This window comes from Bombina bombina, chromosome 5 (assembly GCF_027579735.1).
Source record: "Bombina bombina isolate aBomBom1 chromosome 5, aBomBom1.pri, whole genome shotgun sequence".
Taxonomy (NCBI): Eukaryota; Metazoa; Chordata; class Amphibia; order Anura; family Bombinatoridae; genus Bombina; species Bombina bombina.
Window position 1 is genome coordinate 535,842,669 of NC_069503.1, and position 16,240 is coordinate 535,858,908.

General features: G+C 38.6%; 1 protein-coding gene across 1 annotated transcript in view; it reads right to left on the bottom strand.

Annotated features, from left to right (window-relative positions):
• The window catches only part of CLEC3B (C-type lectin domain family 3 member B), a 70,892-nt gene that overhangs the window by 8,208 nt on the left and 46,444 nt on the right, over positions 1-16,240 (bottom strand). The gene's annotated exons all lie outside the window — the stretch shown is intronic.

Below are 16,240 nucleotides of genomic sequence, written 5' to 3' on the forward strand. Positions count from 1 at the left end.
CAGATCCAAGACATACACCCTGCGGTAGGAACGGAGGACAGCATAATAGGCTTAAGCTTTGCTGCGCAACAGTTACTTGTAAAATATGCCTCCAGAGGGTCATTAACAGAGAACTGTACTCAGACCAACAATCCTGCACAATTAAAAGCAGCGCACACCCTACAGACTCCCTGCATTTCAGGTGCCTGCTTTTATACAACTCTGCTGAGCCTAGATTGGGATCCCGGCGGGCAACACTTAATGCAACACTTAATTGGCACAGGACTGCCTTTGGAGATTTTTGCGGAGTAAGCAGGGGAGACTCGGTATCACTACCGGTACAGGTTTGCTAAGCCCATCCTGAGACATTGTTATCCTCTCTCCCCTTACGCACCGGACTGGTCACTAATGTATATGATAAGAGGATCTAGCGTTAGTATAAGCATGTGTCTGCTAAAGCCCAGATGGGTCATTTTGCCTATCTTTTTTCATACAATCCGTTCACAGATCGCAGATCCCTAACACTGTTTATGATTTATTTGATGTTTCACAATATGCAATGTATTATCGCATTAATCCTTACTGTGTTCATATAGATGTTAAGCCTAGCAACATAATACCTTATTCTCTGTAAATCACAGTCGTAGTCCCACTTTAGCAATGCACTCTTGTAACACACATATAGCCATTTAAGGATCATTTACTGTAGGTTTGCAGGTCTACTGCATTGTTTCTTTGGGTCTTATTTACTGCTCCACAGTATGTACTTAGGTTCATCCTTACATTAAGAGTGTTAACATTTACCCTCTTTCCTAATTGATATTTATATTTTTGTCACAATGTCTGGTTGCATCTATATTTGTTCTTGTTAATGATGCGTCGTCAGCGGCCGAGATGGCGCATCTATTTTTTATTTATTCATTTAAATGCAGTAATCAGCTTAGAAGTATGTAGCTCTCTATCATAGATATACTGTAGTGGGATCCTCATTTACTATATGTACATGTTATTCATTTGTGGATTGGTTCTAAGGAATTACCATATAGAGCAGCTCTTTCTGTTTTACATATAGCTTCCTCCAACCTACCCATCCTTGCAATATATCCTTACATGGTTGTAATCCCCAAGTTTCAGAGTAGTTTTATATTCTCCTTAGTATTTAAATAGTATTTCTCGATTACGTGTAAGGCAGAGTCCTATCTACAAAATTTTCCCATTACTACACCATCCTATTAACCTGTTAAATGTTAAAAAGTACTTACTTGCTATCTCCCAACCCTTATAATACATAAACACATAGTGGTAATATCCAAGTTTCAGTGTAGCCTAATATTTTACCCAGCATTTAAATGGCATATCTTGGCTACATGCAAGGCAGAGTCCTATTTGTAATTTGTTTGACGTTATCCCACCTTGTTAAACTATTATATGTCAAAAAGCAAGACAAAACTAAAAAATGAGGTTTAGACTATGAGATCCATGAGTGGTCTCTTCCAGCTAAAGTAACCTTCTGTAAGTGCCATTTACTGCATTCGAGGTAGGGTCCAAGAGTGGCCTTTCCACATAAATAAGAAGGTTTAGAAACAACATTGGCGTGCTGTTGAATAGTTTTTAGTAAATGTTTGTATCCTTGGCTCCACACTGAGGCCTAGATTTAGAGTTCGGCGGTAAAAGGGCTGTTAACGCTCCGCGGGTTTTTTTCTGGCCGCACCATAAATTTAACTCTGGTATCGAGAGTTCAAACAAATGCTGCGTTAGGCTCCAAAAAAGGAGCGTAGAGCATTTTTACCGCAAATGCAACTCTCGATACCAGAGCTGCTTACGGACGCGGCCGGCATCAAAAACGTGCTCGTGCACGATTCTCCCATAGGAAACAATGGGGCTGTTTGAGCTGAAAAAAAACCTAACACCTGCAAAAAAGCAGCGTTCAGCTCCTAACGCAGCCCCATTGTTTCCTATGGGGAAACACTTCCTACGTCTGCACCTAACACTCTAACATGTACCCCGAGTCTAAACACCCCTAGCCTTACACTTATTAACCCCTAATCTGCCGCCCACGCTATCGCTGACCCCTGCATTACACTTTTAACCCCTAATCTGCCGCTCCGTAAAACGCCGCCACCTACGTTATCCCTATGTACCCCTAATCTGCTGCCCTAACATCGCCGACCCCTATGTTATATTTATTAACCCCTAATCTGCCCCCCACAACGTCGCCTCCACCTGCCTACACTTATTAACCCCTAATCTGCCGAGCGGACCTGAGCGCTACTATAATAAAGTTATTAACCCCTAATCCGCCTCACTAACCCTATCATAAATAGTATTAACCCCTAATCTGCCCTCCCTAACATCGCCGACACCTACCTTCAATTATTAACCCCTAAACTTCCGATCGGAGCTCACCGCTATTCTAATAAATGGATTAACCCCTAAAGCTAAGTCTAACCCTAACACTAACACCCCCCTAAGTTAAATATAATTTTTATCTAACGAAATAAATTAACTCTTATTAAATAACTTATTCCTATTTAAAGCTAAATACTTACCTGTAAAATAAATCCTAATATAGCTACAATATAAATTATAATTATATTATAGCTATTTTAGGATTAATATTTATTTTACAGGCAACTTTGTAATTATTTTAACCAGGTACAATAGCTATTAAATAGTTAAGAACTATTTAATAGTTACCTAGTTAAAATAATAACAAATTTACCTGTAAAATAAATCCTAACCTAAGTTATAATTAAACCTAACACTACCCTATCAATAAAATAATTAAATAAACTACCTACAATTACCTACAATTAACCTAACACTACACTATCAATAAATAAATTAAACACAATTGCTACAAATAAATACAATTAAATAAACTAGCTAAAGTACAAAAAATAAAAAAGAACTAAGTTACAGAAAATAAAAAAATATTTACAAACATAAGAAAAATATTACAACAATTTTAAACTAATTACACCTACTCTAAGCCCCCTAATAAAATAACAAAGCCCCCCAAAATAAAAAATTCCCTACCCTATTCTAAATTAAAAAAGTTACAAGCTCTTTTACCTTACCAGCCCTGAACAGGGCCCTTTGCGGGGCATGCCCCAAGAATTTCAGCTCTTTTGCCTGTAAAAGAATAAATACAATACCCCCCCCCCAACATTACAACCCACCACCCACATACCCCTAATCTAACCCAAACCCCCCTTAAATAAACCTAACACTAAGCCCCTGAAGATCTTCCTACCTTGTCTTCACCATCCAGGTATCACCGATCCGTCCTGGCTCCAAGATCTTCATCCAACCCAAGCGGGGGTTGGGGATCCATAATCCGGTGCTCCAAAGTCTTCCTCCTATCCGGCAAGAAGAGGACATCCGGACCGGCAAACATCTTCTCCAAGCGGCATCTTCGATCTTCTTCCATCCGGTGCGGAGCGGGTCCATCTTGAAGCAGGCGACGCGGATCCATCCTCTTCTTCCGATGTCTCCCGACTAATGACGGTTCCTTTAAGGGACGTCATCCAAGATGGCGTCCCTCGAATTCCGATTGGCTGATAGGATTCTATCAGCCAATCGGAATTAAGGTAGGAATTTTCTGATTGGCTGATGGAATCAGCCAATCAGAATCAAGTTCAATCCGATTGGCCAATCCCATCAGCCAATCAGATTGAGCTCGCATTCTATTGGCTGATCGGAACAGCCAATAGAATGCGAGCTCAATCTGATTGGCTGATTGGATCAGCCAATAGGATTGAACTTAAATCTGATTGGCTGATTTAAGGGGGGTTTGGGTTAGATTAGGGGTATGTGGGTGGTGGGTTGTAATGTTGGGGGGGGGGGGTATTGTATTTATTCTTTTACAGGCAAAAGAGCTGAAATTCTTGGGGCATGCCTGTTTAATTAATTTATTGATAGTGTAGTGTTAGGTTAATTGTAGGTAATTGTAGGTAGTTTATTTAATTATTTTATTGATAGGGTAGTGTTAGGTTTAATTATAACTTAGGTTAGGATTTATTTTACAGGTAAATTTGTTATTATTTTAACTAGGTAACTATTAAATAGTTCTTAACTATTTAATAGCTATTGTACCTGGTTAAAATAATTACAAAGTTGCCTGTAAAATAAATATTAATCCTAAAATAGCTATAATATAATTATAATTTATATTGTAGCTATATTAGGATTTATTTTACAGGTAAGTATTTAGCTTTAAATAGGAATAAGTTATTTAATAAGAGTTAATTTATTTCGTTAGATAAAAATTATATTTAACTTAGGGGGGTGTTAGTGTTAGGGTTAGACTTAGCTTTAGGGGTTAATCCATTTATTAGAATAGCGGTGAGCTCCGATCGGAAGTTTAGGGGTTAATAATTGAAGGTAGGTGTCGGCGATGTTAGGGAGGGCAGATTAGGGGTTAATACTATTTATGATAGGGTTAGTGAGGCGGATTAGGGGTTAATAACTTTATTATAGTAGCGCTCAGGTCCGCTCGGCAGATTAGGGGTTAATAAGTGTAGGCAGGTGTCGGCGACGTTGAGGGGGGCAGATTAGGGGTTAATAAATATAATATAGGGGTCGGCGGTGTTAGGGGCAGCAGATTAGGGGTACATAGGGATAACGTAGGTGGCGGCGATTTGCGGTCGGAAGATTAGGGGTTAATTATTGTAAGTAGCTGGCGGCGACGTTGTGGGGGGCAGGTTAGGGGTTAATAAATATAATACAGGGGTCGGCGGGGTTAGGGGCAGCAGATTAGGGGTACATAAATATAACGTAGGTGGCGGTCGGCAGATTAGGGGTTAAAAATTTTAATCGAGTGGCGGCAGTGTGGGGGGACCTCGGTTTAGGGGTACATAGGTAGTTTATGGGTGTTAGTGTACTTTAGAGCACAGTAGTTAAGAGCTTTATGAACCGGCGTTAGCCCAGAAAGCTCTTAACTACTGACTTTTTTCTGCGGCTGGAGTTTTGTCGTTAGAATTCTAACGCTCACTTCAGACACGACTCTAAATACCGGAGTTAGAAAGATCCCATTGAAAAGATAGGATACCCAATTGGTAGTTAAGAGCTTTATAAACCGGCGTTAGCCAGAAAGCTCTTAACTCCTGCTATTTTCAGGCGGCTGGAATCTTGTCGTTAGAGCTCTAACGCTCACTGCAGAAACGACTCTAAATACCAGCGTTAGAAAGATCCCATTGAAAAGATAGGCTACGCAAATGGCGTAGGGGGATCTGCGGTATGGAAAAGTCGCGGCTGAAAAGTGAGCGTTAGACCCTTTAATCACTGACTCCAAATACCAGCGGGCGCCCAAAACCAGCGTTAGGAGCCTCTAACGCTGGTTTTGACGGCTACCGCCGAACTCTAAATCTAGGCCTATGGAAATAATAGACACTGCTCACTGCATATGCGGTAGACATACTCATGAGCCTAGCTTCAATATGTGTGTTCCTTTTCATAGCAATTGTAACGTTTATTAGCTTCATGGCATGATGTCAGTGGATTGTGTTCATTGCATATGCAACTCTTATGTTTAATCCTGTTTAATTGGAATGTACTTTCATTATGTTGTAATACTATGTTTGGCCGCCAAAACTATACCTCAATAAAATAAAAGTATAAAAAAAAAAAAAAAAATATTGAGAAAGAATAAATTATTTTTGAAAAATATTTCACAAATATTATAAAAAATGAATTTATAGTCTTGCTAGATTTAGCTATAGGTTTCAGAAATACTTGCTGAACACAATAAGGGGCCTATTTATCAACCCGCCAACTGTGCTGCATTCGCCGGCACTTATACGCTCGCCTGCCATCGCCTAACATCACTGCTGCGGACCTGAATATGCTCTCCATATTTAACAAAAAAGCTGTCAAAAAGCCGCGCACCAAGTACGGGGCGATGAGCAGCGGACTGTTGTTAACTAACAGTCATCGATCTTGCTGCTCTTCGGCTTTTTCCCAGCTTTATTTGTATACTGTCACTAAACACCCACACTATAATAAACTGTTTAACTCCTATACCGCCGCTCCGGGACCCCGCCGCAACTAAATAAACGTATTAACCCCTAAACCACCGCTCCAGGAGCCCACCGCCACTCTAATAAACTTATTAACCCCTATTCCTCCACTCCCGGAGCCCACCGCCACCTACATTATACTTATTAACCCCTAATCTGCTGCCCCCTACACCGCCGCCACCTACATAAAGTTATTAACCCCTATCCTGCCGCTCCCGGAGCCCACCGCAACCAAATAAATGTATTAACCCCTAAACCCGCCAGACCCAACATCGCCATAAACTAAATTAACCTATTAACCCCTAAACCTAACAACTCGCTAACTTTATATTAAATATGAACTCATCCGTATCTTATAATAAATTTAAACTTACCTTTAAAATTACATTAAACTATATTAAAGGGACAGTCTACACCTATATTAACGTTAGCCCATACCTTAGATTGTGTTCCGATTGTCATAACTCACCCCTTCAACCCCAATGAGTCTGCTTCAAAAACGGAGTTATTCAAAATCAAAAGTTTGATTTCAATCGTTACAAATGGCCGACAAACTCCGCCCAATCCCTTCTCCTCCTACCTTGAACTCGTCTTCTCTTTGTAGCTCATACTCATGCACGTAGCAGCCACTGACGTAATTACCGTCTAAACACGCATGAGCACCTTTACGGAAGTGAGTAAACGGAAGTCCGTCTGCACAGCTGGCAATTAACCAAACCTATGGTTGTGTGCAAATTGAAAATATGCTTTTGTTCCAGATTTTTTGTTCCTCTGCTGGTGCGCATGCGCGAAACAACGAAAGCGCAAGACCGATTTTTAATCAGTGATCAACTTTTGATTGTAGTGTTTGATTGGAGACAGTCTGTGATGTAGTTTATAGGCAGAACTGGTCGGCCAATTGTAAGATTGAAATCAAACTTTTGATTTCGAATAACTCCGTTTTTGAAGCAGACTCATTGGGGTTGAAGGGGTGAGTTATGACAATCGGAACACAATCTAAGGTATGGGCTAACGTAAATATAGGTGTAGACTGTCCCTTTAAACTATTAATTAATCTACCCTAACTATTATAATAAAATTACATTAAACTATATTAAATTAATAATTAACCTACCCTAACTATTATAATAAAATTACATTAAACTTTATTAAATTAATGATTAATCTACATTAAAAAATTACAAAGTTACAAAAAACTAAGTTACAAAAAAATAACAAACTCTAAGTTACACAAAAAAATAAACACTAAGGCCTAGATTTAGAGTTTGGCGGTAGCCGTGAAAACCAGCGTTAGAGGCTCCTAACGCTGGTTTTAGGCTACCGCCGGTATTTGGAGTCAGTCAGGAAAGGGTCTAAAGCTCACTTTTCAGCCGCGACTTTTCTATACCGCAGATCCCCTTACATCAATTGGGTATCCTATCTTTTCAATGGGATCTTTCTAACTCCGGTATTTAGAGTCGTGTCTGAAGTGAGCGTTAGAATTCTAACGACAAAACTCCAGCCGCAGAAAAAAGTCAGTAGTTAAGAGCTTTCTGGGCTAACGCCGGTTCATAAAGCTCTTAACTACTGTGCTCTAAAGTACACTAACACCCATAAACTACCTATGTACCCCTAAACCGAGGTCTCCCCACATCGCCGCCACTCGATTACATTTTTTTAACCCCTAATCTGCCGACCGCCACCTACGTTATACTTATGTACCCCTAATGTGCTGCCCCTAACACCGCCGACCCCTATATTATATTTATTAACCCCTAACCTGCCCCCCACAACGTCGCCGCCAGCTACCTACAATAATTAACCCCTAATCTGCAGACCGCCATCTACGTTATACTTATGTACCCCTAATCTGCTGCCCCTAACACCGCCGACCCCTATATTATATTTATTAACCCCTAATCTGCCCCCCTCAACGTCGCCTCCACCTGCCTACACTTATTAACCCCTAATCTGCCGAGCGGACCGCACCGCTACTATAATAAAGTTATTAACCCCTAATCCGCCTCACTCCCGCCTCAATAACCCTATAATAAATAGTATTAACCCCTAAACTGCCCTCCCTAACATCGCCAACACCTAACTTCAATTATTAACCCCTAATCTGCCGACCGAATCTCGTCGCTACTGTAATAAATGGATTAACCCCTAAAGCTAAGTCTAACCCTAACCCTAACACCCCCCTAAGTTAAATATAATTTAAATCTAACGAAATAAATTACCTCTTATTAAATAAATTATTCCTATTTAAAGCTAAATACTTACCTGTAAAATAAACCCTAATATAGCTACAATATAAATTATAATTATATTATAGCTATTTTAGGATTTATATTTATTTTACAGGTAACTTTGTATTGATTTTAACCAGGTACAAGAGCTATTAAATAGTTAAGAACTATTTAATAGCTAAAATAGTTAAAATAATTACAAAATTACCTGTAAAATAAATCCTAACCTAAGATCGGAACAGTCAATAGAATGCAAGCTCAATCTGATTGGCTGATCGGATCAGCCAATCGGATTGAACTTGATTCTGATTGGCTGATTCCATCAGCCAATCAGAATTTTCCTACCTTAATTCCGATTGGCTGATAGAATCCTATCAGCCAATCGGAATTCGAGGGACGCCATCTTGGATGACGTCCCTTAAAGGAACCGTCATTCTTCAGTTGGACGTCGTCGGAAGAAGATGGGTCCGCGCTGGAGGTCTTCACGATGGAGCCGGTCCTCATCGGATGAAGATAGAAGATGCCGCTTGGAAGATGGTTGCCGGTCCGGATCTACTCTTCTTCCCGGATAGGATGAAGACTTTGGACCCTCTTCTGGACTTCTTCAGCCGTCGGATGATGGATGTCTAGCACCCGCTTGGGCTTGGATGAAGATTTTGGAGCCAGGACGGATCGGTGATACCCGGTGAGGTGAAGATAAGGTAGGAAGATCTTCAGGGGCTTAGTGTTAGGTTTATTTAAGGGGGGTTTGGGTTAGATTAGGGGTATGTGGGTGGTGGGTTGTAATGTTGGGGGGGGGGTATTGTATGTGTTTTTTTACAGGCAAAAGAGCTGAATTTCTTGGGGCATGCCCCGCAAAGGGCCCTGTTCAGGGCTGGTAAGGTAAAAGAGCTTTGAACTTTTGTAATTTAGAATAGGGTAGGGCATTTTTTTATTTTGTGGGGCTTTGTTATTTTATTAGGGGGCTTAGAGTAGGTGTAATTAGTTTAAAATTGTTGTAATATTTTTCTAATGTTTATAAATATTTTTTATTTTTTGTAACTTAGTTCTTTTTTATTTTTTTGTACTTTAGTTAGTTTATTTAATTGTATTTATTTGTAGATATTGTATTTAATTCATTTATTGATAGTGTAGTGTTAGGTTTAATTGTAGATAATTGTAGGTATTGTATTTAATTAATTTATTGATAGTCTAGTGTTAGGTTTAATTGTAACTTAGGTTAGGATTTATTTTACAGGTAATTTTGTAATTATTTTAACTATTTTAGCTATTAAATAGTTCTTAACTATTTAATAGCTATTGTACCTGGTTAAAATAAATACAAAGTTACCTGTAAAATAAATATAAATCCTAAAATAGCTATAATATAATTATAATTTATATTGTAGCTATATTAGGATGTATTTTGCAGGTAAGTATTTAGCTTTAAATAGGAATAATTTATTTAATAAGAGTTAATTAATTTTGTTAGATTTAAATTATATTTAAGTTAGGGGGTGTTAGTGTTAGGGTTAGACTTAGCTTTAGGGGTTAATACATTTATTAGAATAGCGGTGAGCTCCAGTCGGCAGATTAGGGGTTAATGTTTGAAGTTAGGTGTTGGCGATGTTAGGGAGGGCAGATTAGGGGTTAATACTATTTATTATAGGGTTAGTGAGGTGGATTAGGGGTTAATAACTTTATTATAATAGCGGTGCGGTCCGCTTGGCAAATTAGGGGTTAATAAGTGTAGGCAGGTGGAGGGGACGTTGTGGGGGGTAGATTAGGGGTTAATAAATATAATATAGGGGTCGGCAATGTTAGGGACAGCAGATTAGGGGTACATAGGGATAATGTAAGTAGCGGCGGTTTACGGAGCGGCAGATTAGGGGTTAAAAATAATATGCAGGGGTCAGCGATAGCGGGGGCGGCAGATTAGGGGTTAATAAATGTAAGGTTAGGGGTGTTTAGACTCGGGGTACATGTTAGAGTGTTAGGTGCAGACGTAGGAAGTGTTTCCCCATAGCAAACAATGGGGCTGCGTTAGGAGCTGAACGCGGCTTTTTTGCAGGTGTTAGGTTTTTTTTCAGCTCAAACAGCCCCATTGTTTTCTATGGGGGAATTGTGCACGAGCACGTTTTTGAAGCTGGCCGCGTCCGTAAGCAACTCTGGTATCGAGAGTTGCAGTGGCGTTAAATATGCCTGTACGCTCCCTTTTTGGAGCCTAACGCAGCCATTCTGTGAACTCTCAATACCAGAGGTATTTAAAAGGTGCGACCAGAAAAAAGCCAGCGTTAGCTACGCGGGTCGTTACCGAAAAAACTCTAAATCTAGGCCTAAGTTACAAAAAAGAAAAAAAGAAATGATCAAAGCTTTAAACTAATTACACCTAATCTAAGAGCCCTATGAAAATAAAAAAGCCCCCCCAAAATAAAAAAACCCTAGCCTACAATAAACTACAAATAGCCCTTAAAGGACCTTTTGCTGGGCATTGCCCTAAAGTAATCAGCTCTTTTACCTGTAAAAAACAATACAAAAGTAGAATGCAAGCTCAATTGTATTGGCTGATTGGATCAGCCAATAGGATTGAAGTTCAATCCTATTGGCTGATTGCAACAGCCAATAGGATTTTTTCAACCTTAATTCCGATTGGCTGATAGAATTCTATCAGCCAATCGGAATCTAAGGGACGCCATCTTGGATAACGTCATTTAAAGGAACCTTCATTCGTCGTTAGTCCGTCGGAAGAAGAGGATGCTCCGCGTCGGATGTCTTGAAGATGGACCCGCTCCGCGCCGGATGGATGAAGATAGAAGATGCTGTCTGGGTGAAGACTTCTGCGGGCTTGGATGAAGACTTCGGCCGGCTTCTTGGAGGACTTCTTGCCGCTTCGATGAAGACTTCTCCCGGCTTCTTGGAGGATGGATGTCGGATCTTCAAAACTGTAAGTCGATCTTCAGGGGTTAGTGTTATTATTATTATTATTATCATTTATTTGTATAGCGCCGCCAAATTCCGTAGCGCTGGTGTTAGGATTTTTTAAGGGTTTATTGGGTGGGTTTTATTTTTAGATTAGGGTTTGGGGCTGCAAAAGAGCTAAATGCCCTTTTAAGGGCAATGCCCATCCAAATGCCCTTTTCAGGGCAATGGGGAGCTTAGATTTTTTGTAGTTAGGGTTTTATTTGGGGGGTATGTTGTGTGGGGGGAAGGTTTTACTGTTGGGGGGTATTTGTATTTTTTTTACAGGTAAAAGAGCTGATTACTTTGGGGCAATGTCCCGCAAAAGGCCCTTTTAAGGGCTATTTGTAGTTTATTGTAGGCTAGGGTTTTAATTTTATTTTGGGGGGCTTTTTTATTTTCATAGGACCCTTAGATTAGGTGTAATTAGTTTAAAGCTTTGATAATTTCTTTTTTATTTTTTGTAACTTAGTATCTATTTTTGTGTAACTTAGTGTTTGTTATTTTTTTAAAAGTGTTTAAATATATAATATATTTAATTTAATTTGTAGTTTAAGGTAATTTTATTATAAATGTTAGGGTAGGTTAATTATTAATTTAATATAGTTTAATGTAATGTTAGTATAATAGTTAGGGTAGGTTAATTATTAATTTAATATAGTTTAATGTAATTGTAGGATAATAGTTAGGGTAGGTTAATTAATAGTTTAATATAGTTTAATTTAAATCTAAAGGTAAGTTTAAATTTATTATAAGATAGGGATGAGTTAATATTTAATGTAAGGTTAGCGGGTTGTTAGGTTTAGGGGTTAATAGTTAATTTAGTTTATGGTGATGTGGGGTGCTGGCGGTTTAGGGGTTAATAGGTTTAGTAAGTGCTAGTGATGTGGGAGGCCAGGGGTTTAGGAGTTAATAACTTTATTTAGTTGCGGCGGGATAGGGGTTAATAACTTTTACTTAGGTGGGGACGGTGTTGGGGCGGCAGATTAGGGGTGTTTAGACTCGGGGTTCATGTTAGGGTGTTAGGTGTAAACGTAACTTTTATTCTCCCATAGGAATCAATGGGATATCGGGCAGCAGCAAACATGAGCTTTCACTGCTTTCAGACTCCCTTTGATTCCTATGGCATTTGCGGCCTCCAGGGCGGCGAATTGAAAACCAGGTGCGCTGGGCCGGAATAGTGGCGAGCGTACCTGGTAGAAATTTGATAACTAGCAAAAGTAGTCAGACAGTGCCGAATTTGTATTCAGAACATCTGTAGTGACGTAACCATCGATCTGTGTCGGACTGAGACCGGTGGATCGTATGTTACGTCACAAAATTCTACTTTTGCCGGTCTGTAGGCTTTGATAAAGAATCAGGCTCGCCACAATTACGCTGCGGAATTCCAGCGTATTTGCGGTTGACGGCTTGATAAATAGGCCCCTAAGTGTCAACTTTAGGAGGAGCAAAGTAAATAAACATATACGACAATAGAATAAATTCCAATATAAAAAATGCATGAATAAATTTGACCACTAAACACACACTAATAGCTGTAGGGGATGAACATTATTCTACATATAGAATATGTTATTAGACAGTATAGTAATGAGTATTTGCACAGATAGTGCTAGAGTCTCTTATCTGTTCACGATGCTAGTCCTTAAATGGATCCAAAGGTGTAAGAGTCCTCTTGAAGTTAGTATTAACTTAATGCTTTGTTCAGACAGTAGATCCTGTGTTGATCACACCAAATCTGGAGTCAGCTCTTTGCCAGGAAAACGGTCAGGATACAAACTTTCACTGTGAATAAGATCACAAAACAAAGGCGCCTCCTAGTGTGATATAGCAGATGTAAAAAGGATAAAATAAATGCCAAATGGATACTCACAATTGGAGCAGCACCCAATTGTGCTAAATGGGGCAGACTGGGAACTTGCAGTGTCCCAGCTCACTGTTGCAGCGTTAATAGCTGGTCCCCGATGTCCTCAGTGAATAAAAAATAGGCTCAGAATCTCAAATTCTTAGAGGTAACATCTTAATATCTTCCCTTTTTGGCTAATTTTATTATTATGATTCCTCAGGGGGGTATGTTGCGTATTTCCTTTATTTAAAGTTTACCTAAACAAACCTGTAATGATTTATTGGATAGAAGACAGAGCAAAAACTAAATTTTAAACGTGGAGAATGATCCCCCTATACAACCAATAATTGAAGAGGAGAGAAAACAGCCAATAACATTATTGCATTATATGTCCCAATATGCTGCTTATTTGTTTATAGCTAAATCTAACTTTCACTGTGAATAAGATCATAAAACAAAGGCGCCTCCTAGTGTGATATAGTAGATGTAAAAAGGATAAAATAAATGCCAAATGGATACTCACAAGTGGAGCAGCACCCAATTGTGCTAAATGGGGCAGACTGGGAACTTGCAGTGTCCCAGCTCACTGTTGCAGCGTTAATACCGGTGTCCCGATGTCCTCAGTGAATAAAAAATAGGCTCAGAATCTCAGTAGAAGTTAAAACCCTCCCACAATTTAATGGTATATAAAATTCAGATGCCAACCATATGTCTCTGACACATAAAAGAACAAAATGCAACGCGTTTCTCAGACTGCTGTCTGTTTCCTCAGGCTTCTGTTCACATAATGAGAGTACTGGCTTAAATATAACAAATGACCAATCCCTATCTTCTATTGGCAGGCACACCTCTCAGGTGTAAGGGAACTTAATTAGTCCCATTCAAGATACTGGGGGTGTGGTCAGCCTATTTCTAAAAATCTGACATCAAGTCAAACTCTGATACACAATTATTACAAACACATATATAGGCATCATTTAATGACAACTTTAAATAATACCCAAATGGGAGTATCATGTCAACACAATATATTTTATAATTTATATATGACCCATCAAAAATACTTCTGTTTGGAACCGTATTATATTTTGTGTTTAGATGTTAATCCTAAAATATCCTATTAATGTTCATTATTGTGCATATATCCAATCACCTTTTATTACCTTTTGATTGTAAAAAATCTCTGTCTATTCGTTATTGCTGGATAAAGCCATATAAGTTGACTTGCTGTTTAATCCATACTATATTGTATAACAATGTAAAGATTTTTTACTTACCACTGAGTTTATTATTACACTCATTATTGGACCAGGTAAAAAACAAAAAAAACAACAACAAATCAACAAATCCGCTTTTCACAGATTTATGAATTACGATGTGAAACTATCACTGAAATTAGAATACCTAGATGTTCTATGAGCGGTTTTGATAATGACGGCTCTGAGTTGCCTCTAATAACAAATGGAAGAGAGTTCTGTGTACGTCACATCAAACAGATAGAAGACCTATTAGGGCTAGTGCCGTCAAATTACAACTTAAGCACGTGACTAGTCAGATACATTCCACCCGCCCCTTCTATAGAGAGCCTATGTCTGTTGGTGCTAAAGTGACTTGCTTTTGTATGTGTGAAGCTATGTTACCTACATATAATACGCTAAATCTCCTAAAATATAGAAGATCATTATGATTCAGTGATTACTATGTGATAGATGAAATTAATATACCATCTTATTCTAGCTCATTGGTGAATGTCAAAATCTAATCAGTGTACATAATTAAAAAACAAAGTGGTGTTTAGTATGAATCAAACGGCTGTTTAATTTAATAGTGCTGAAATATATAAAAATGGTGATAAGTGATTCAGTGTATATATATTTTATACATTATGTGTTTTAATGAATATATTAAGATAAATGATCCATTAAGTGATATGTATGAGACTTATGTGCTGGTATGTGGTGAAACAAGAATATAAAAATTATAAATGTGTAACTTTCTAAAATATAATACTAATAGGAGCAATTAGTGTATCTAAAATATTATTAATCTAATAATATTTGTGTTGTGTGAATGTGTAGACATGAAGAAGTATGGTTTATATAATATGTATACATTTCATAGAATGTACCAATATAGACTATAGGAGTGCAATGTAGCCATGTCTATCCTATTATATAAAAAGCCAAGTGTCTCCCCCCTATTTTTTATTCACTGAGGACATCGGGACACCGGTATTAATGCTGCAACAGTGAGCTGGGACACTGCAAGTTCCCAGTCTGCCCCATTTAGCACAATTGGGTGCTGCTCCACTTGTGAGTATCCATTTGGCATTTATTTTATCCTTTTTACATCTACTATATCACACTAGGAGGCGCCTTTGTTTTATGATCTTATTCACAGTGAAAGTTAGATTTAGCTATAAACAAATAAGCAGCATCTTGGGACATATAATGCAATAATGTTATTGGCTGTATTCTCTCCTCTTCAATTATTGGTTGTATAGGGGGATCATTCTCCACGTTTAAAATTTAGTTTTTGCTCTGTCTTCTATCCAATAAATCATTTCAGGTTTGTTTAGGTAAACTTTAAATAAAGGAAATACGCAACATACCCCCCTGAGGAATCATAATAATAAAATTAGCCAAAAAGGGAAGATATTAAGATGTTACCTCTATGAATTTTCCGTCAAATAATACATTAATAAATTAATTACAAACAGGAAAATCTAAAAACTCACATACCCCAGGGTGCATAATAAAATAAAATCTTTTAGAAAAAAAATATAACAAAATCAATGTATCCAAAACCATCAATAAAAAAAAAACAAGAATCAAATCCTATTGGATATAAAAACCTAAAGTGACGGGGGGCAGAGCTTGGACATGCAGGGAGATGGCCGGCTGAATCATCAGCTCCTAGGCCCCACTACCCAGACTCTATAAAATTAGCCTAATAGAATAATAATACTTGCGCCAAAAAGGCACCATATGGTGCAGAGATAACAGGGGCCAGCCTCGCATAACATATTACCCCCACCGTAATTGGCAAAGGGAGCTCCCGGAACATAGAAGCAGACTGCATCTGAGGCCAAACCGCAACAGCGCAGTTGGGTAGAGTGCACAGTCTGAAGACAAACAGACCCAGCAGCCATCTACCAGCACTGCCCCACGAGCGAGATCGGCACACCAGGCCATCTCTACACACAAGCATTTGCCGGAAGGCAAGTGTGT